The sequence below is a fragment of the Oncorhynchus mykiss genome, chromosome 7 (assembly GCF_057628025.1).
Source record: "Oncorhynchus mykiss isolate SJ-2025 chromosome 7, ASM5762802v1, whole genome shotgun sequence".
Lineage (NCBI taxonomy): Eukaryota > Metazoa > Chordata > Actinopteri > Salmoniformes > Salmonidae > Oncorhynchus > Oncorhynchus mykiss.
The window spans coordinates 71,305,001-71,326,579 of record NC_143028.1 but is presented as its reverse complement, the minus strand read 5'-3'; the positions used below and the strand labels follow the sequence as shown (position 1 = coordinate 71,326,579).

Genomic DNA, 21,579 nt, shown 5'->3' with positions numbered 1-21,579 from the left:
ATAGATTGGTGTGATCAATCCCTGGTTCCAAATATCGGGGGAAAATACCTGCAGTGAGGATAATGTTGAAGAGTTTGAGTATAGCCATTTTGAATTTGTGGTCTGTATATTTGATAATTTCATTTAAAATACCATCAGCACCACAGGCCTTTTTGGGTTGGAGAGTGCATAGTCTTTCCAATAATTCTTCTTCTGTAATTGGGGTATCCACAGGATTCTGATGGTCTTTGACTGCTGATTCAAGGATTTATAATTTGTCTTGTATATCTTTTTGTTCTGGGCTCTTTGTTATATTGCTGTAGTGGTTTGCAAAGTGATTTCTCCACATATCCCCATTTTGTATAGCCAATTCCTCATGATGAGGTTTGTTTAATTTATTCCAATCAATTCCATCCAGCTGATTTCTAAAGTGCTGTTCATTTTTTGTTCTTAGGGTGTGTTTCTATTGCTTGAGTGTTTCCCCATATTGAAGGCGTATATTTTTGTTGTCTGGTTCTGTGTTTTTGACAAGATATATTTCTCAATGACTTTCTTAGATTTTTGCAATCATTACCAAACCATTTTTCATTGTTATTTCTGGTTTGCTCTTATGCTTCTTTAAATTAGTCAAGGAGGCTAATTTGTCAAATATAACGTTTATGTTCCAAACAGCCAAATTTACATCTTCATTGCTGTAGGAGAATGTTAAGGCTAAAAAGTTGTCCAGGAGAGATTGTATTTTTTGGCTACTAATTGCTTTTTGGTAGATGTCTTTACTGTTTGGACTCCATCTATAGGCCTGTTTTGTACCATGTCATTTATTTGGCCGTGATGCTTCACGGTTGGGTTCTTCTCTTCTCAGATGCACTGTGATTTTACTGTGGTCTGAGAGAGGTGTTAGTGGGCTGACTGTGAAGGCTCTGAGAGACTCTAGGTTTAGGTCGGTGAGGAAGTAGTCTACAGTGCTGCTGCCAAGGGATGAGCTGTAGGTATACCTACCAAAAGAGTCCCCTCTCAGCCTACCATTGACTATGTACAGACCCAGTGTTCGACAGAGCTTCACGAGCTGTACTCCGTTTTTGTTTTTCACTTTGTCATAGTTGTTTCTGTGGGGGTATGTGGGGAGGGAAAGGTTGTTGCTTCCTGCTAGGTGTTTATCCCCATGACTGTTAATAGTGTCTTGTTCTTCTGCTGTTCTAGCATTCAGGTCTCCACAGACCAGTACGTTGCCTTGGGCCTGAAATTGACTAATTTCCCCCTCTAGAATGGAGAAACTCTCTTCTTTGAAGTAGGGAGACTCTGATGGGGGAATGTATGTGGCACAGAGGAAGATGTTTTTATCTGTCAAGATAGCCTCCTTGTTGATTTTTAACCAGATAAAGAATTATCCTGTTTTGATCAATTCGATTTGAAATAATTAGTTCAGCTTTATACCATAGTAGCATTCCCCCTGAGTCTCTGCCCTGTTTGATTCCTTTTAATTTAGTGGATGGTATGATTATATCCCTATAACCTAGTGGACAGCCAGTGGAAACATCACCTCTGCACCATGTTTCCTGTAGTACTACAATATCAACATCATCAATTTCTTTCAGGAAGTCTGGGTTTCTGCTCTTTACGTAAAACGTAAAAAGATTTCCTAACTTTTTTTTCCTTTACCTTCAAAATGAGACACTCACAATCCAACAAGAACTATTAAAATAGGATTTTTCAATTAAAGTAAACTCTTACTATGCAAATGTGATTTGTTTATCATTTAAGATAGAATTTGTGTCATGCTACTTGGGTGGGTGAAGTGTGAGGATGGAGTTATTGTGCTCATCTTACCGTGACCCTCGGCCTATCACATGTGAGCATAGTAGACTCAGCATTTGTTTAATGTCACTCATTTGGTTGGTGGGGGCTGGGCCAGTTGCTCCTCTCTCAGCCTGTGCGTAGCTCTGCCTGCTGGGCTGTGGCTGCTCCAAGTGTGGGTCTGCGGTGGGGGGCAGGGGGGTGGGAGGCCTCGTCTGGGTGGCTCTGAAGCTGGGCTGGGGTGGTCTGTGCTGCGCTGGCTGTGGTGGGCATTGAGGTTGGTGGTGCTGTGGCCGTGGCTGGGGGGTCCAGGGTGCTGGTCCGGGGCGTTGTCTCAGTGATCTTGGCGGGGTGGAGATTGCTCCGCTGTTCCTGGGTGGAGAGGTCGGACTGCGGTTTAAAGCGAAGTCCTTGAGAGTCTTGGCAAGGATGGGGACTGTCTCCCTGTACAGGTGAACATGGTCATAGAGAGAGTCCAGATCGAGGGTGGGGTGGTGGGCCAGGTGTACATTGGGTCGCAGGGCACAGTCCCGGGATAGGCTGGCGTTTATTCTTTGGATTGTGGCAGTGTGGAAGTCCTTCCTCTGTAGAAGGGTTGACGCCACAATTCTTGAGTTGGGGAAGATTGCAGAGGCCTTCTCGATCACTCCCCGTAGTGAAGTCACCACCCTCTCCTGCTGAGCACGCAGGTCGTTCCGGTATGTATGATTATGTGGCTTGGCGGCGCGAGATAGGCCTTATCAAGCAGCTCCATGGCACTCTGCGTTGTTGGGCACCACACCTTTCTCGTTTTGTGTCTAGGGAAACGTTTCTTCTCCTGAACCAACTTCCCATTTGAGTTCATCAACAGGACGATGTCGGCCAGTGTTTCTTCTGGACTGGAGGGGGCAGAGGGGGGGCTTGTGGGTGTTGGAGCTGGGGTGTGGCTGGTCTGTGCCGGTGCCGCTGTCAGTGGGAGGCTGTTCTATGGGCTGGGGAGGAGGGGTGCAGCAGGCAGGGCTGGGGAGGCCTGGCTGGTTGATCTGGGCTCCTCTGCTGTGTGAGGACAGGGCTGGGGAGGCCTGGCTGGTTGATCTGGGCTTCTCTGCTGTGTGAGGGCAGGTCATAGAGTGGTGATCTAGCTGCTCCTGCAGCCTGTCTTCTGTCCTCTCTCTCCTGCAGCTCCTCTCTTTGTGTGGTCAGATCGTTATTACTGTTCTGCCTGTCTTTTTGGAGCTCTCACCTCCTTTGTTAGATCAGCCAGCTCTCTCTTGAGTCTGTCTCTCTCTTGCTGAACCTCTTTCAGCTGTGTTGCAAGGCTTCTGTCCTGCTCTGTCCTCACCTTTGGTTAGGAGCTTCTCTAAGGTGTGGTTGTCTGGTTGCGGTTTGCTCACACTCTCCCTGAGCAGGACCACCTCCCCTTCTAGTTTGGTGAACTCATCCCTCATGGCAGCCATGGTGGTGAGGAGGGCCTGAGCCTGCTCTGCACTGAGGGGGTCGCTCTCCTCCTGGGGCTTGTCCTCCACTATGGTGGGAAGAGAGGTGCTGGATGTGTCTTTTTGGGTGGGGAGAGTAGGGGTGAGGGTGGTGCTGGTGGAGTTTGTCTTGTGGAAGGGCATGTCACTGCTGGTGTTCTTCCCTCTCTCTGCTCTCTCCTTAATGGTCTGAAAGTCTGTTTCAAACAGCCTAATGTTACCTTTCACCATGACAGTCCCAGTCTTGTAGAGGTTGATTGTTATCATGGTGCTTTGATTTTCAGCTTCCACCCATTACAGATCCCCTCTTTTTTAATGGATTGGTAGTGAGAGCAGACTGCTGAGCGCCATGCATTTGGTTGGTCAGTGAGGAAGATGAGATTACTCACGTCACCGTTTTTGTAGTCTGCAAAAAGGTTTTCTGGCCACCCCTATAGTAGTTTCTGTTTAAAAGCTTTCCTCGTTGTGTCATTTTTGGCCTCTTTAGGGTAGAGAATGGATTCAGCGCTGAGGGGGAGTTGGGACATGATGCCTGTGAGCTCTGCTGCTGCTGCGCTGTTCTGCTGCCACGTTGCCATGACAACCGATTTGTTTGTCTGCTGCTGTTGCTAGCTAGCGCTTATTTAGTTCAAAAACCAACAAAGAGTGGCAAATCCTCACACAAAAAAAACAAGATATGTTTAAAGTTAGTCCGTGCTCCTTTTTGGTTTACTCACTCAGTTTGGTCGTTTGATGTAGTTGTATTAACTGCCCTTGCTAGGTTTGTTCTAGGTCGTTTTCTTCTGGCTAGCTTGTGTTAGTGTTCAAATACTGGAGAGTTGAGACCAAACCACGGACGCTGGACAGAGTGGATTTCAGTTGTAACGAAAGACAGTTTTAATGAGTCAGAGATATCTTGTCCCGCAGTTTTACGTGCACGGACCTAGTTCACATAACTCGGCAAGGAGCCAGGTGAAAAAGAGGCCTATACAATGGTTACATACATTTTTATACATAGAATAAAGTAGGTGGAGTCTTGTCGTTTCGGTCTTCTTGACTGGTCGGAGGGTTGGAGGCGGGCCTTGCTCTAGCCAGAGCGGGCCCCATTGGTGCACAGCAAAAGTGCTTTGCTCTTGGGACCGGCCAGTTAGAGGGAGATGAGATGTGTGTTTATATAAGGAAGAGGGGGTCAGTCTTATGGCTGGGTGTATGTGTTCTTACGACGGAATGTCTTTGTTTATATGAGCTATGTGTATGAATATTTATATAACAAATCCCCCTCTTCACGTCTATTAGACGTGAAAACTATAGCAGAAAGGTGGCGGTTGCAATCGTGGGTATACATAAGGTGGTGCTCCTAACCTTGTCTGGTTTGCATGGTGGGTCTGTAGGTGTAGTGCTACGTTTGGGACGGGAGTGATTGGAGGGAGTGATATCAGGAAAGGAGTTAGGGACATGTGTAGGGGTTGGTGTATGTGATGTGGCAGGGTGAAATAGTTGTTCAATTAACCATGTGAAAGTCCTAGGGTTACTCCAAATATCAGTAGGAATATCACATAAGGGACCAGATATCCCCAGCCTCACCCAGAGAGGGAGAAATTTCCCTCTAACTGGGCGAGGTTCCCTTCTCAGGGGAGGCGGAGTTTGATGCCGCATCACCTGAGGAAGGAGTGTCTTCATTTGGAATCGAATTTAGGCCGCTCAAATCAGCTCTGACTTCAGTCAGTGTTCTAGAAGGAATTGGGGCTGGGGTGCAATGTGTAAGGCGGTGCCAAGGTGTGCCTGATTTACCTTTGACCTGGACTGAGTGTGAAGTAACCTCCTTCACTTCGTACGGTCCAGTCCACCTGGGTTCCAGCCACTTTCTCTTGTGGACTGTAACCCTCACCCCGTCACCAACCTTTACCTTCAGTAGTGGCGTGTCCCCCGGCAGCTCCCCCTCCTGGACCTTGTGAACCTGGGTAGAGAGTGCTGCAGAGAGAACCGTCAGTTTTTTCACATAATTAGACATTACAATTTGTTGTACATCAAGGGCGGGCATATGACCTCCCTCCCTTGGTGGACCATGCATGACTCTACCAGTCATTATCCCATGAGGCACATACTTTAGCTATCTTAGCTTTTGCTTTTGGTTTGACGTTCCACCAGATTTTGGGATTGGGGCCTGTACACAGATCCAAATCTGTGGGTTATGCCAAATCTTTCTTCCACCTGTCTCAGGTGTTTGTTAAATGTAAGCCATTTGTCAAATTTGATTTGTCTTGGGATGCCATACCTGGGTATTAGTTTGGTTTGGTTTGTAGCCACTCAAAGACTGACCTAGCATCCTCCCATTTTGTTAGTATTGCCTCTACCCATTTGGAGAACCTATCTACTATGACTAGGAGATAGAGTTTGCCTTTAGATACATTTTCGGGGCCCATGTCGGTGTAGTCTATACTAATATCCTGAAAACATGCATTAGGTATTACGTATGAGCCCATTGGTGTTTGATATGGTTTCTTTGGGTTGTGTCTGTCACAACCATTGCATTCGTCACAAAATAAATCATCGTCATAAAATAAGTCAGTCATATTTTTTATGTGAGGGTGCCACCAGATGTGCAAGGCCTTTTTGGAGGGTCTTTAGTTTGCCTTCGTGTGTGGGGCCATGTGTTTCTCATAAAAGTTCTGGGTCCATCAGTGTGGCCTGCTTCATGGGCATGGGCTGAGTCTGTATAGATATTCAGTCTTTCCTTTTCCTCTGATGAGGACCTGCGTCAATCCGATGATTTCAGCTAATTTGGCCGATGCTGGTTGAGGGATGATGGCTGATTGAAGGGTGCCATCACGAGGTGAGCTGTTTTTTCAATAGCTTTTGCTACTGCAGCAACGTATCTGGAGCATGTTGACTGTCCTACCTCAATGTGGTCAAGTTTGAAGAGTAGTACATCAAGACCCTTCTCTCCCCCTCTTGTTTCTGGAATACGACGGATGAGGTGAATCCTTCCCTTCCAGAAACATCCAAATGGAACTTGTTCTTGTAGTCAGGTGCAGTCAGAGCTGCTGCCGCTGATAGATCTGTTTTCAGGAGTGCTATGGCTGTTGATGCTTCAGCCGTCCAGGCCAGGGGTGCATGGAGGTTCCTTGATCGTAGGATGACCGGTGCTGCCACCCCCTCTGGGCCACACCCAATGGTACAACACCTGATAGGTGGGGTCAGGTGCATCATGTCTTCGTCCCAATCTGCAGTGTAGAGGCAGTCATCAGTTTCTGTTGCATTGAGTGTGCAATGGATCTCAGCTTGGGGAGTCTTATATGGGTGCAGCGTGTAGATTTGAGCTTTCAGTTGGTTGAACTTAAACTGGATGTGAGGGGTGGCAGGCCCTGTGGGTAGGCATTTTACCCAGTACACTTCTTGGGCTTCAGACAGTGTGGTCATCGGCAGGAGTGGCATCCTCATCATTCTTACTGGGTGATCAGGTGTTGAAGTGGTAGGGTTGGTTGTAATCTTGCTGCTCCTGCTGCATGTGGCTAGATTCTGGGTGGTTGTATGCTGGCTGTTGCTGATGCATGGGTGTGGGTCCTGGTTGCTGATGTTGCAGAGGTGGGTTTCCCCCACTTCCTCTTGCTCTCCATTGCTGTTGCTGCGGAGGGGGGTTTCATGCAATCTCTAGCAAAATGACCGGTAATTCCGCAGTTAAAACACTGGTAGTTTCCCCCTCTGTATGGTCCAGTGTAAGGGCCTCGTTGAGCCCGTTGCCGTTGCAGGATATACCGCTGTGGGGGAGGGTAATGGGGTGGTGGGGCTGCCTGCTGTTGGATCATCTGAGAGACAGTCTGTGCCACGATCTGAGTGTTATCTGGCTGCTCCCCTTGGTCTTGAGTTTCTACTGCAATCATTTGTTTGGGCGTGATGGCTGCAGACATTTTATCTAAGTCGTCTGATAATGTGTATAATGCGTTATTTAGGTATATCCAATCCTTACTATGTGGTGTTTATTTCTATCGTTGTATGCTTAGCCTGTCCCTGGTCGAGACAAAGGGGGTTATCAGTATGTGACGCCCGCCACGTGTGTATTTCACCGGTATTTTATTTGAATTTGTTCAGCGATTCGTTTAGGTATTTTCTATAAATGATTCTGCGATTTCCTTTTGGAACAATATATCAGTGAATATATGCGGTTCTATAACAATTTTCAGAGTAATTCTAGCTCTTTAGGAAATATAGATAGAATAGAAAAACCCAAAAATCAGTGTGTAGCTTTTAGCGTCTGTCAAACAAAGTCTGTACTAAGCTCGGCGGCTTATTTAAATACTTTCTAGAAACAATTCAGTAAGTTCCTTTATGAACTTATATCAGTAAATTCCAGCGATTCTATAGCAATTGTCAGAATAATTTTAAACTTTAGGCAATATCAACAGGAATGAAAAAAACGAAAATCAGTATTCCATTCGATACTAAGGTGGCTTTGTCTACCAGCACGTGTGCATAATAGCCCAGTTACGTATCCCAACCTACTCCGCGACAAACGTTTCTTTCAATTTAATTTCCCCCATCTCCAAATCATGGAATGTCAACTCTGGTTCATATTATGTTTATTGTTTGATGTGCAATAGCCACATCATTCCCGATCTCTGTCTTGTGGAAGGCCAAACTTACATATCCTATATCTATTCGACTACACCTCTAACATAACCAATTAAACAGTTTACAACTCATTCAATAGGATCTTTTACATGCAGATTCAGTCGATCTATTAATTAACTAAATCTCTAAACACAACCAATTAAACAGTTTAGAACTTATTCAATAGGAACTTTTACGTGCATACTACACTTCTAAACACAACCAATTAAACAGTAAGCACTTATTTAATAGGAACTTTTACATGCATACTACACTTCTAATAATAGGCCAATTGATAAAAAATAAAAATACAAATAAAAAATAAAAACGAGCAAAACAAGATCTCCCCGATCAATGTCTTAGGTTCTTATGTAAAAATTTGGGCACCGATTCATACTCACGCCCAGTACTTTCTGATCAAAATTTGGTTTAGGCTATAATACAATATGCAGATTTCGATATAACGGGCTCTGCTCACCTTTATATAGAGCGCTCCGATCAGATTTCCTGAGGCAAGATGAATGGCTGGGGCAGTCACTCTTCCGTCTGATTTTTTAGCCGTGATCAGTCTCGTCCTCTCACACTAACTTATAATAGATCGAATTCAAGAACAACCAAACTCTGCTACCAATTTTGTTAGTGTTCAAATACTGGAGAGTTGAGACCAAACCACGGACGCTGGACAGAGTGGATTTCAGTTGTAACGAAAGACAGTTTTAATGAGTCAGAGATATCTTGTCCCGCAGTTTTACGTGCACGGACCTAGTTCACATAACTCGGCAAGGAGCCAGGTGAAAAAGAGGCCTATACAATGGTTACATACATTTTTATACATAGAATAAAGTAGGTGGAGTCTTGTCGTTTCGGTCTTCTTGACTGGTCGGAGGGTTGGAGGCGGGCCTTGCTCTAGCCAGAGCGGGCCCCATTGGTGCACAGCAAAAGTGCTTTGCTCTTGGGACCGGCCAGTTAGAGGGAGATGAGATGTGTGTTTATATAAGGAAGAGGGGGTCAGTCTTATGGCTGGGTGTATGTGTTCTTACGACGGAATGTCTTTGTTTATATGAGCTATGTGTATGAATATTTATATAACACTTGTTAGTCTGCTGGCTAGGTCTTTGTTGTGTTGCTAGCTAGAGTCAAAACTTCTTAACTTGAGGCGCAAAGTTACTTTTTTTCTATTCTGAATGAATAGAGGTGTTCATCACTTCTTGTCTGGAATTCTTTTTCGATTAGAGTGTATCTCATTCTAAAAACAAAGAAATATGAAATATATCAGGAGCTCATGTTGAGCATGACTCTCGCTCTCTCTCTCTTGCTATCCTCCGGTCTCTCTCCGGTGTCTCTCTCTCTTGCTATCCTCCAGTCTTTCTCGGTCTCTCTCGCTCTCTCTCTCCGGTGTCTCTCTCTCTTGCTATCCTCCGGTCTTTCTCGGTCTCTCTCGCTCTCTCTCTCCGGTGTCGCTCTCTCTTGCTATCCTCCGGGCTTTCTCGGTCTCTCGCTCTCTCTCTCCGGTGTCTCTCTCTCTTGCTATCCTCCGGTCTCTCTCGGTCTCTCTCGCTCTCTCTCTCTACTCTCTCTCGCGCGCGCACTATCCTCCGGTCTGTCTCGCTATCCTCCGGTCTCTCAATTCAAGGGGCTTTATTGGCATGGGAAGCATGTGTTAACATTGCCAAAGCAAGTGAGGTAGATAATATACAAAAGTGAAATAAACAATACAAATTGACAGTAAACATTACACATACAGAGGTTTCAAAATAATGAAGACATTACAGATGTCATATTTTGTATATATACAGTTTGTTACAATGTCTCTCTCGCTATCCTCCGGTCTGTCTCTGTCTCTTTCTGTCTGCATCTCTTCCTCTCCCTTTTTGGCAGCCACCTCTTCCGTCCTCCCTATGTTGTAATATGGGACCAGTGTCTTTTCATTGGGACCCAGCTGTTGGGGAGGCTCATCCATCATGGCCTGTCTCCACCCCTTGGGGAGATGAGTGGACTGGACCATTGGTACACGGATGGATGGGTGGGAAGAGGAGGGGGAATTCCACCTTGGTTAACTTAATGACTGGACCTCGTATGGATTTCCTCTCAATCCCAATGGAGAGGGTCAACTGGAGTCTTTTTTTTTAACCTCCACTGGCTTTGTTGTGTGTGTGTGTGTGTGTGTGTGTGTGTGGGGGGTGGGGGGATTTGACCCCTCTGGTTATCAGCTGCTGGGCAGCTGTGTACCTGACACCATATGATCATTAATATTGATTACATTAGGAGCAATATTTAACCAGACCTCAGGCTATACCTATATCTTCTATATACAATGCCAAAACAGTGTCAAAGGGAACAAGGTACTAGTATCACGCTGGTTAGCTCGGCTAATTATTAACTGTAGGTTTGCATCCCGAATGGCATCTTATTCCCTATACACTGCACTACTTTTGACCAGAGCAGCTTATGGACCCTATTCAGAAGTAATACACTATAGGGTGCCATTCGGGACGCAGCCTTAGAAATGCCAATCAAATTTATTTAGAAAGCCCTTCTTGCATCAGCTGATGTCACAAAGTGCTGTACAGAAACCCAGCCTACGGTACCCCCGGACAGGGCCAGACAGGCAGGATATAACCCCACCCACTTTGCCAACGCACAGCCCCCACACCACTAGAGGGATATCTTCAACCACCAACCTACTGTCCTGAGACAAGGCCGAGTATAGCCCACGGAGATCTCCCCCACAGCACGAACCCGAGGGGGAGGCACCAACCCGGACAGGAAGATCACGTCAGTGACGCAACCCACTCAAGTGACGCACCCTTCCTAGGGACGGCATGGAAGAGCACCAGTAAGCCAGTGACTCAGCCCCTGTAATAGGGTTTGAGGCAGAGAATCCCAGTGGAGAGAGGGGAACCGGCCAGGCAGAGACGGCAGGGTGGTTCGTTGCTCCAGTGCCTTTCCGTTCACCTTCACACTCCTGGGCCAGACTACACTCAATCATATGACCCACTGAAGAGATGAGTCTCTGCCCTGGGTTCCTCCTAATGCAAGACAATGCTAGACCTCATGTGGCTGGAGTGTGTCAGCAGTTCCTGCAAGAGGAAGGCATTGATGCTATGGACTGGCCCGCCCGTTCCCCAGACCTGAATCCAATTGAGCACATCTGGGACATCATGTCTTGCTCCATCCACCAACGCCACGTTGCACCACAGACTGTCCAGGAGTTGGCGGATGCTTTAGTCCAGGTCTGGGAGGAGAGCCCTCAGGAGACCATCCGCCACCTCATCAGGAGCATGCCCAGGCGTTGTAGGGAGGTCATACAGGCACGTGGAGGCCACACACACTACTGAGCCTCATTTTGACTTGTTTTAAGGACATTACATCAAAGTTGGATCAGCTTGTAGTGTGGTTTTCCACTTTAATTTTGAGTGTGACTCCAAATCCAGACCTCCATGGGTTGATAAATTTGATTTGCATTGATAATATTTGTGTGATTCTGTTGTCAGCACATTCAACTATGTAAAGAAAAAAGTATTTAATAAGAATATTTCATTCATTCAGATCTAGGATGTGTTATTTTAGTGTTCCCTTTATTTTTTTGAGCAGTGTAGTATTAAAACACCTGAGTGTCTCCCTTGATCTTAGGTCCTGGCAGTGTTGTGCAGACTCAGGACAACTGAGCTTTGAAGAAATATGCAGATTTGAAGAGGAGTCTGTAATTTGCTTTCTAATGTTCATGATCTTTTCCTCAAATAAGTTCATGAATGTATCACTGCTGAAGTGAAAGCCATCCTCTCTTGGGGAATGCTGCTTCCTAGTTAGCTTTGCGACAGTATCAAAAATACATTTTGGATCGTTCTTATTTTCCTCAATTAAGTTGGAAAAATAGGATGATCGAGCAGCAGTGAGGGCTGCACGGTACTGTCTTTCCAAGCTAGTCGGAAGACTCCCAATTTGGTGCAGAGCCATTTCCTTTCCAATCATCTGGGAGCTTTCTTCAGTGCTATGGTATTTTCTGTATACCAGGGAGCTAGTTTCTTATGACAAATATTTTTAGTTTTTAGGGGTGCAACTGCATCTAGGGTATTACGAGTTCCTCAGTTAGGTGGTTAACTGATTTTTTCCTTTGACGTCCTTGGGTAGGCAGAGGGAGTCTAGTCCGAGAATTTATAGCATGGCATTTGATGATCCTTGGTTGGGGTCTGAGCAGATTATTTGTTGTGATTGCAAACGTAATAAAATGGTGGTCCGATAGTCCAGGATTATGAGGAAAAACATTAAGATCCCCATTTTATTTAACGGGACAAAACCTGGTTCCAGAGTATGACTGTGGCAGTGAGTTGGTCCGGAGACATGTTGGACAAAACCCACTGAGTCGATGATGGCTCCGAAAGCCTTTTGGAGTGGGTCTGTGGACTTTTCCATGTGAATATTAAAGTCACCAAAAATGTGAATATTATCTGCCATGACTACAAGATCCGATAGGAAGTCAGTGAGGAATGCTGTACACAGCCCAGGAGGCCTGTAACAGTAGCTATAAAAAGTTATTGATTGAGTAGGCTGCATAGATTTCATAACTAGAAGCTCAAAAGACGAAAACTGTCTTTTGTAAATTGAAATTTGCTATCGTAAATGTTAGCAACACCTCTGCCTTTGCGGGAGGCGCGGGTGATATGGTCACTAGTGTAACCAGGAAGAAAGGCCTCATTTAACACAGTAAATTCAACCGGCGTAAGCTATGTTTCAGTCAGGCCAATCACATCACGATTATGATCAGTGATTAGTTAATTGACTATAACTGCCTTGGAAGTGAGGGATCTAACATTAAGTAGCCCTATTTTGAGATGTGAGATATCATGATCTCTTTCAATAATGACAGGAATGAAGGAGGTCTTTATTCCAGTGAGATTGATAAAACGAACACTGCCATGTTTAGTTTTGCCCAACCTAGGTCGAGGCACAGTTAGGTCGAGGCACAATTAATAACCAGCGATTAAGTTGTGAGACTAGAGCTCATCAGTCCCCCTAACTGGGAGGGGGCCAGAGACAATTACTCGATGCTGACATCTTTCTAGCTGATTTACACGCTGAAGCTATGTTGCGCTTGGCGACCTCTGACTGTTTCATCCAAACATCGTTGGTACCGACGTGGATAACAATATCCTTATACTCTCTACACTCGCCAGTTTTAGCCTTAGCCAGCACCATCTTCAGATTAACGTCGGTAGTCCTGCCCCCTGGTAAACAGTGTATGATTGCTGAATGATTCGTTTTAAGTCTAATACTGCAGGTAATGGAGTCACCAATGACTAGGTTTTTCAATTTGTCAGAGCTAATGGTGGGAGGCTTCGGCATCTCAGACCCCGTAACGGGAGGAGGAGAGACCAGAGAAGGCTCGGCCTCTGACTCCGACCCGTTGCTTAATGGGGAGAACCAGTTGAAAGTTTGTCGACTGAATGAGCTACACCGGTTGAGCATTCCTACAGCATTCCTACAGCATTCCTCCAGCATTTCCTTCCAGAAGCCATGAGAAAGTTGTCCGGCTGCGGGGACTGTGCGAGGGGATTTATACTACTATCTGTACTTATTGGTGGCACAGATGCTGTTTCATCCTTTCCTGCATTTAAATGACCCTTTCCTAACGATTTTGTCTGAAGCTGGGCTTGCAGCACATCTATCCTCGCCATAAGGCGATCATTCTCCTGTATATTATGAGAACAGTGACTGCAATTAGAAGGCATAATGTTAATGTTACTACTTAGCTTCGGCTGGTGGAGGTCCAGACGAAGACTTCCAGTTAAAGGGGGGGGGGGGGGTGGTATAAAATGGTAATTAAAAAGGTTAGCAAAACACCACTTAAACAAGTCTACAAGACACATTCCTTTTCAATCTGAGTAAATATCCTCCCGCCTCATCCTTGATGGTGAGATGATTAAACAGGAGGAGGAGGTGTATGTGTGTGCGTGTTCCTTCCAAGGTCCGGTCAGAGAGACCGTGTTTATGATGTGAGCCGCACTGTACTAGACTGACGTTACGGTTGATGTTGTCTCTTGCATTCCTGTGTAATGAGGTGTGTGTTTTGTGTGACCCTTGTCCTGTCTGGGATACTGTGATGAATGGGACTGTTCTAGTGGAGGTGTGAGACTTGACTGGGGAGTGTTGTCTAGTGTGCGCACACACACTTTTACGTTGTTGTCTGTCCCCCTCTCTGTGTGCTGTTTGGGTGTGGCATCTTGCTTGACGACTCAAACTGAACTCTTCTGCTGCTCTATGCTCGCTACATACTTCAGTCTGTGACTGACATCTTTGAAGTGTTTTATGGAGACGTCAAAATGAGGGGTATAATTCAAAACAAAGGCATCAGCGACTGGATCATCTAAGTATCAAAGCCAATGACACATTTGTCCACGTGTGTCCTGGCCCTGGTTCAACCCATCGGTTTCTGGGCCCAATCAGAACTTTAGAATGTGTTTATTTGTTAGAATGTGTTTGCGTTCTAGAAGTTGTACAGGGAAGTACTCCGATCCAGACTCAAAGCGGTGAAGAAACGTCCGAGGGCTTAGCGTTTTGCCGGAGCAAGGATTCTGGGTAGCCAGGCAATGTGTGTCATCTCTGACCATGCTTAGAATTATCAAATCACATTTTATGTTTAGGAGATGTTATTACGGGTGTAGTGAAATGCTAGTGTTTCTTGCTCCAACAATGCAGCAATATCTAACAATTCACAACAATACTCACAACCTAAAATAATGGAATTTTGGAATAAAGTTGAAGTCGGAAGTTTACATACACTTAGGTTGGAGTCATTAAAACTTGTTTTTCAACCACTCCACAAATGTCTTGTTAACAAACTATAGTTTTGGCAAGTCGGTTAGGACATATACTTTGTGCATGACACAAGTAATTTTTCCAACAATTGTTAGATAAGTTAAATAATCTATCACAATTCCAGTGGGTTAGAAGTTTACATACACTACATTTACTGTGTTTAAACTGCTTGGAAAATTCCAGAAAATGATTTCATGGCTTTAGAAGCTTCTGATAGGCTAATTGGAGGTGTTCAATTGGATGCATTTCAAGACCTACCTTCAAACTCAGTGCCGCTTTGCTTGACATCATGGGAAAATCAAAAGAAATCAGCCAAGACCTCAAGTCTGGTTCATCCTTGGGAGCAATTTTCAAACAACTGAATGTACCACATCAATCTGTACAAACAATAGTATGCAAGTATAAACACCATGGGACCATGCAGCCATCAATACCGCTCAGGAAGGAGACGCGTTCTGTCTCCTAGAGATGAACGTACTTTGGTGAGAAAAGTTCTAATTCATCCCAGAACAACCGCAAAGGACCTTGTGAAGATGCTTGAGGAAACGGGTACAAAAGTATCTATATCCACAGTAAAATTAGTTCTATAACGACATAACCTGAAAGGCCGCTCAGCAAGGAAGAAGCCACTGCTCCAAAACCGCCATGAAAAAGCCAGACTACGGACTACATAGGGACAAAGATCGTACTTTTTGGAGAAATGTCCTCTGGTCTGATGAAACAAAAATGGAACTGTTTGGCCATAATGACCATTTTGTTTGGAGGAAAACGGGAGAGGCTTGCAAGCCGAAGAACACCATCCCAACCGTGAAACACGGGGGTGGCAGCATCATGTTGTGGGGGTGCTTTGCTGCAGGAGGGACTGGTGCACTTCAAAATAGATGGCATCATGAGGTAGGACAATTAGGTGGATATATTGAAGCAACATCAAGACATCAGTCAGGAAGTTGAAGCTTGAAGCAAATGGGTCTTCCAAATGAACAATGACCCCAAGCATACTTCCAAACTTGTGGCAAAATGGCTTCATCACCACAAAGTATTGGAATGGCCATCACAAAGCCCTGATCTCAATCCTATAGAAAATGTGTGGGCAGAAATGAAAAAGTGTGTGTGTGAGCAAGGAGGCCTACATACCTGACTCTGTTACACCAGCTCTGTCAGGAGGAATGGGCCAAAATTCACCCAACTTATTGTGGGAAGCTTGTGGAAGGCTACCTGAAACGTTTGACCCAATTTAAACAATTTAAAGGCAATGCTACCAAATACTAATTGAGTGTATGTAAACTTATGACCCCCTGGGAATGTGATGAAAGAAATAAAAGCTGAAATAAATCATTCTCTCTACTATTATTCTGACATTTCACATTCTTAAAATAAAGTGGTGATCCTAACTGACCTAAGACATGGAATTTTTACTAGGATTAAATGTCAGGAATTGTGAAAAACTGAGTTTAAATGTATTTGGCTCAGGTGTATGTAAACTTCCGACTTCCACTGTATGTCCTTCATGGAGTTTTTAGAGTACATTCATCTCTAGGAGACAAAACGCGTCTCCTTCCTGAGTGGTGTGACTGCTGTGTGGTCCCATGGTGTTTATACTTGCGTACTATTGTTTGTACAGATGAACGTGGTATCTTCAGGCTTTTGGAAATTGCTCCCAAGGATGAACCAGACTTTGGAGGTCTACAATTTTTTTCTGAGGTCTTGGCTGATTTCTTTTGATTTTCCCATGATGTCATCTAGAGAGGACTACACCTAGCTAATGTTAAAGTTGTAAAACGCATACTATACACAGATGTAGATACTAGAGCCTATTCATAGATGATGTCTAGTGATTGTATAGTGGTGCAGCCTTTAGATTTGTGAACAGTCTGTCTTAGAAGAAATGCAGAATATACTTGAGGGTGAGACTGTGGTGGACAGTAATATTTATCATGTATAATAGATGTCAACCGATTTTAGGATTTTTAAACGCCGATACCGATTATTGGAGGACCAAAAAAGCCGATACCGATTTAATCGGCCGATTTAAAAATAAATAAAAAAAATAAATAAATAAATATTTTTTAAATATATATATGTTTTTATTTATTTGTAATAATGACAATTACAACAATACTGAATGAACACTTATTTTAACTTAATATAATATATCAAAAAAATCTATTTAGCCTCAGGTAAATAATGAAACATATTCAATTTGATTTAAATAATGCAAAAACAAAGTGTTGGTGAAGTAAAAGTGCAATATGTGTCATGTAAAAAAGCTAACGTTTAAGTTCCTTGCTCAGAACATGAAAACATATGAAAGTTGATGGTTCCTTTTAACATGAGTCTTCAATATTCCCAGGTAAGAGGTTTTAGGTTGTAGTTAATATAGTATTTATAGGACTATTTCTCTCTATCATTTGTATTTCATATACCTTTGACTATTGGATGTTCTTATAGACACTATAGTATTGCCAGTGTAACAGTATAGCTTCCGTCCCTCACCTCGCCCCTACCTAGGGTCGAAACAGGAACACATCGACGACAGCTACACTCGAAGCATCGTTACCCATCGCTCCACAAAAGCTGCGGCCCTTGCAGAGCAAGGGGAATAACTACTCCAAGTCTTAGAGCGAGTGACGTTTGAAACGCTATTAGCGCACACCCAGCTAAATAGCTAGCCATTTCACATCAGTTACACCAGCCATTAGACTGATAGGCTTGAAATCATAAACCGCGCTGTGCTTGTGAAGAGCTGCTGGCAAAACGCACAAAAGTGCTGTTTGAATGAATGCTTTTGAGCCTGCTGCTGCCTACCATCGCTCAGTCAGACTGCTCTATCAAATCATAGACTTAATTATAACATAATAACACACAGAAATACGAGCCTTTGGTCATTAATATGGTTGAATCAAGAAACTCATTTCGAAAACAAAATGTTTATTATTTCAGTGAAATACGGAACCGTTCGGTATTTTGTCTAACCTTCAATGTTATTTCATAATTACGTACAATTCTGGCAAATTAGTTCGCAATGAGCCAGGCGGCCCAAACTGTTGCATATACCCTGACTCTGCGTGCAATGAACGCAAGAGAAATTACACAATTTCACCTGGTGAATATTGCCTGTTAACCTGGATTTCTTTTAGCTAAATATGCAGATTTAAAAATATATACTTCTGTGTATTGATTTTATGAAATCATTGGTGTTTATGTTTAGGTACAGTCGTCCAACGATTGTGCTTTTTTCGCAAATATAACTAGTGATTATGATAGCAAAAACAATCAAAGATAAGTTTAATGCTAGCAACTTACCTTGGCTTATACTGCTTTCACGTAACAGGCAGGCTCCTCGTGGAGTGCAATGAGAGGCAGGTTGTTATAGAGCGTTGGACGAGTTAACCGTAAGATTGAAAGATTGGTTCCCCCGAGCCGACAAGGTTAAAATCTGTCTTTTCTGCCCATGAACAAGGCAGGTAACCCACCGTTCCTAGGCAGTCTTTGAAAATAAATGTGTTCTTAACTGACTTGCCTAGTTAAATAAAGGTATAAAAAACATTTAAAAAATCGGCGCTCAAAAATACCGATTTCCGATTTGCTATGAAAATTTGAAATCGGCCCAAATTAATCGGCCATTCCGATTTAATCGGTCGACCTCTAGTCTCAACATCAACAGAGAATAGGTGACTCCGGGAGGCTCTGTCTAGTGTCTGTGTTCTTTTGCTCATCCTAATATTACATTTTTATTGGCCAGTCTGAGATATTTATTTTTCTTTGCAACTCTGCATAGAAGGCCAGCATCCCGGAGTCGCTTCTTCACTGTTGACGTTGAAACAGTTGGATATAGCCATCTACAGTGCGGGCAACCCCCCCCCCCCCCCCCCCCCCCCCCCGAACTTCTTCCCTCGGCTATGGTTGTGACAGGTTTATGGTTTGTTTGTTGTTGGTATATTTACATATTGGATTTATTCTGACATTTCTTGATTGCTTGTGCTTTGTTTTTTTTAATGTATTTTTTGTGTCCCTGTTCGACATTTCACTGCGTTGTTAAGAGCCAGTAACATAAGCATTTTGCTGCACCCAAAATAAAATCCGCTAAACTGTGTACGTGATCAATAAAGTCTTATTCTATTTTTATAAGGAGATAAGGAAGTACCTTTTATTGGCTGTGGACTAGAATGTGAATGTTTGTGTAATGTGTACAGTATATGAGAGGGGTGTGTGTCTGTACAATATTATGCGAAAGTGTGTGTTGAGCTTTGACGTGGGAGTGCCTAGTTATGATGTAGGAAATCCCTGCTCTTCACCAACCAACAGCCATCTGCTCTACAGGGCCATCTGGGAATCAGATGAACAAGGAAGGAAGGGAGAGAAAGGAGATGTTTTCACCTCTAAGTTCTCTGTCACCTGGCCTGGACCATTGGTCTCTGACGTCTCTCTGTTCCCAGCACAATCACACACACTTTATAGGAAAAGGTGGAGGTTGTGGTACAGGACAAAGACTGTGGATGAACTTATCGCTACCCAGACAGAGTGCACTGAGGCTGGGTTAGGGAGACCGTGGCACCAGCCAGCCACAGAGAGGGCTCCAGAAAAGTGATTCAAAGCTCCAGGAATCCATGGCATTTGGCAGACCGAGGCGAAGAGAGTGCTTAGGGGAATAAATAAGGATGTGTTAAGGTCAACATTCATCCCAATGTGCCCTGTGTGTACACTGGAGAGAAACACACAGACTGACTCCACTAGTCTACCAAGAAGGCACATGTCCTGCATTCTAGTGAATGGATGCATTGATTAATACTGGAGAGATTTAACAGTTTCTTCATGGCAATTTAGCTTGTTTTGGTGGTTGTCCTTGTCCAGTTAGCTAAACATTTTCAAAATAAATTCTAACTCTTTATGTAAATTCCATTGGTTTGTCTTTGATCTAGTGTAATTTCTGTCTGTTTTGATATCACACTGAATTTTGAGGTTACGTATTTCACCTCTTTAATTTACATCTTGTTTCAGCGGCCCACCTTAACTTTAGTGAGCTACTGTAGACACTTGTATTCTCCACAGGGCTGCATCTCAATAGTCTAAAGTGGCTTCCTCCCCTCGTCACCTGTCCTTCATCTGCACTGATGTGAAAGAGCTGGACAAGTGAAAGCTATTTCCTGTAACTACGAAGTGGAATTAGGTGTGACCGACCGCCTCGATTCGGTCTTATGTAGCAACATTTGAAATTGTGTATTTTACATTAGATAAAAGTAGAGACTCAGTGCTAGAAAATGGTATATCATACACTACAGTTGAGGAACAATGGGAAAGTAATTCTGCTTTGAAAGTTGATAAACTTGTAACCACACTTTTGAGAAAATGCTCCTTGAATGTTTTGGTACACCTACTGGATAGCCCTCCTTTGGTTACAACCATTCATCATCGCTCTTATGCCTCTTTAAGGATTCACATGTGCTAAATGGAGTGAGTAGTTTAGTAAACAACCAAAGATTTCAAGACTTAAAGTGGTACAATTAGCTAGCTAGCTAACATTTAAGCTGTAACTAGCAATGCAAATGGATTTCTAATTCAAATAATATTACTACAAGATCATACATGTAAGGTTAGCTAGCGAGCCAGCAATTTAACATTCGCTTGCTAGCTAAGAGTACGCTTCAACTTGCAATGAAAATAACTTTCTGACCATTAGAAACGTATAATATCTGAAAATGAAGCTAGACTCTTACCCGTGTACATGGCTGAATGCTTCACGGCAAACTGGAACCATTTTACTCTGTTTTGTTTGTAGCTACATCTTGTTTGGCCAGCGTTGTCAAGTCACTCCAGTTTACACTAACCGTGGCATCTACAGAAAGTAGCCCATCACTTTTTCGAACTGATCTGTCGATAGCGCCTGCTAAACTCCGGTCATCAATGTTGAGAAAAGTAAAAACTTTTTTTAGTTGTTGATGGTTAACGTTATATCTTTAAAAAATGGCACGGTAGAAAGGACTATCAACACATACTGAGCAGCTCACGTTATAGACAAGCATGCAACATAGCAGACCAATCCAAACTCATCTCCCGGCATATCCAGCCCGTCCATCATCTCAGCCAGTCATGGCTAGCTGGAAGGTTATTTTCTTTTCCCGTGGCTAAATCAACTAGGCTCATAATTTTAATAATTTTATTGGAATATACGGATTGAATACAAGTTATTTATTAAAGCACATGAAAGTTCACATGTTCCAGAAGGCATTTATGCCAAGAAATACGTGTTTTTACGTTCAAATGCCTCTCCTGTGAAGAAATGACATGCGACATACGCCTAGTTTCCTGAAACGAGTCACAGATGACCATGGAAAGCCATTGTAGACGATTTAAATACGCCCTAGGTCGTCCTAGGTCGTATTTATAAGGTACCAATCGGAAGAAAACAGACTGATAAAGTTGGGGATAACATTAACTTAACCAATAAGAATGATTGTTTCGTTGTCCATTTTGATACGGTGTGCCTTGATGAATACGACCCAGCCATCTCAACAGCCTATGGTAGTAACTCCTGTTTCTGCTGCTAAAGTTGCGCTGGTCCCCCACTATTTTACGGCATCATTTTCACCCCTGGAAGTTTATGCAATGGCGCTCGCTATGCACCTCACCCACTGTGTTTAATGAAGGGATCTTTATGGAAAAGCGATGTTTGTACAGCAACACAAAGGGGCCATTTGCAGCATTGAGGGGGCCTAAAGAGCTCTCACACTAACATTTACTCTCTCTCTCTCTCTCTCTCTCTCTCTGTCTCTCTCTGTCTCTCTCGGTCTCTCTCGGTCTGTCTCGGTCGGTCTGTCTCTCTCTGTCTCGGTCGGTCTGTCTCTCTCTGTCTCGGTCGGTCTGTCTCTCTCTGTCTCGGTCGGTCTGTCTCTCTCTGTCTCGGTCGGTCTGTCTCTCTCTGTCTCGGTCGGTCTGTCTCTCTCTGTCTCGG

The 21,579-nt window shown here is 43.9% G+C and overlaps 1 protein-coding gene and 1 pseudogene across 2 annotated transcripts in view; one reads left to right on the top strand and one right to left on the bottom strand.

Annotated features, from left to right (window-relative positions):
• Positions 1-21,579, top strand: part of LOC110529031 (plexin-B1) — a 176,750-nt gene that overhangs the window by 54,108 nt on the left and 101,063 nt on the right. The window lies entirely within an intron of this gene.
• Positions 1,803-3,371, bottom strand: LOC149982664 (uncharacterized; annotated as a pseudogene).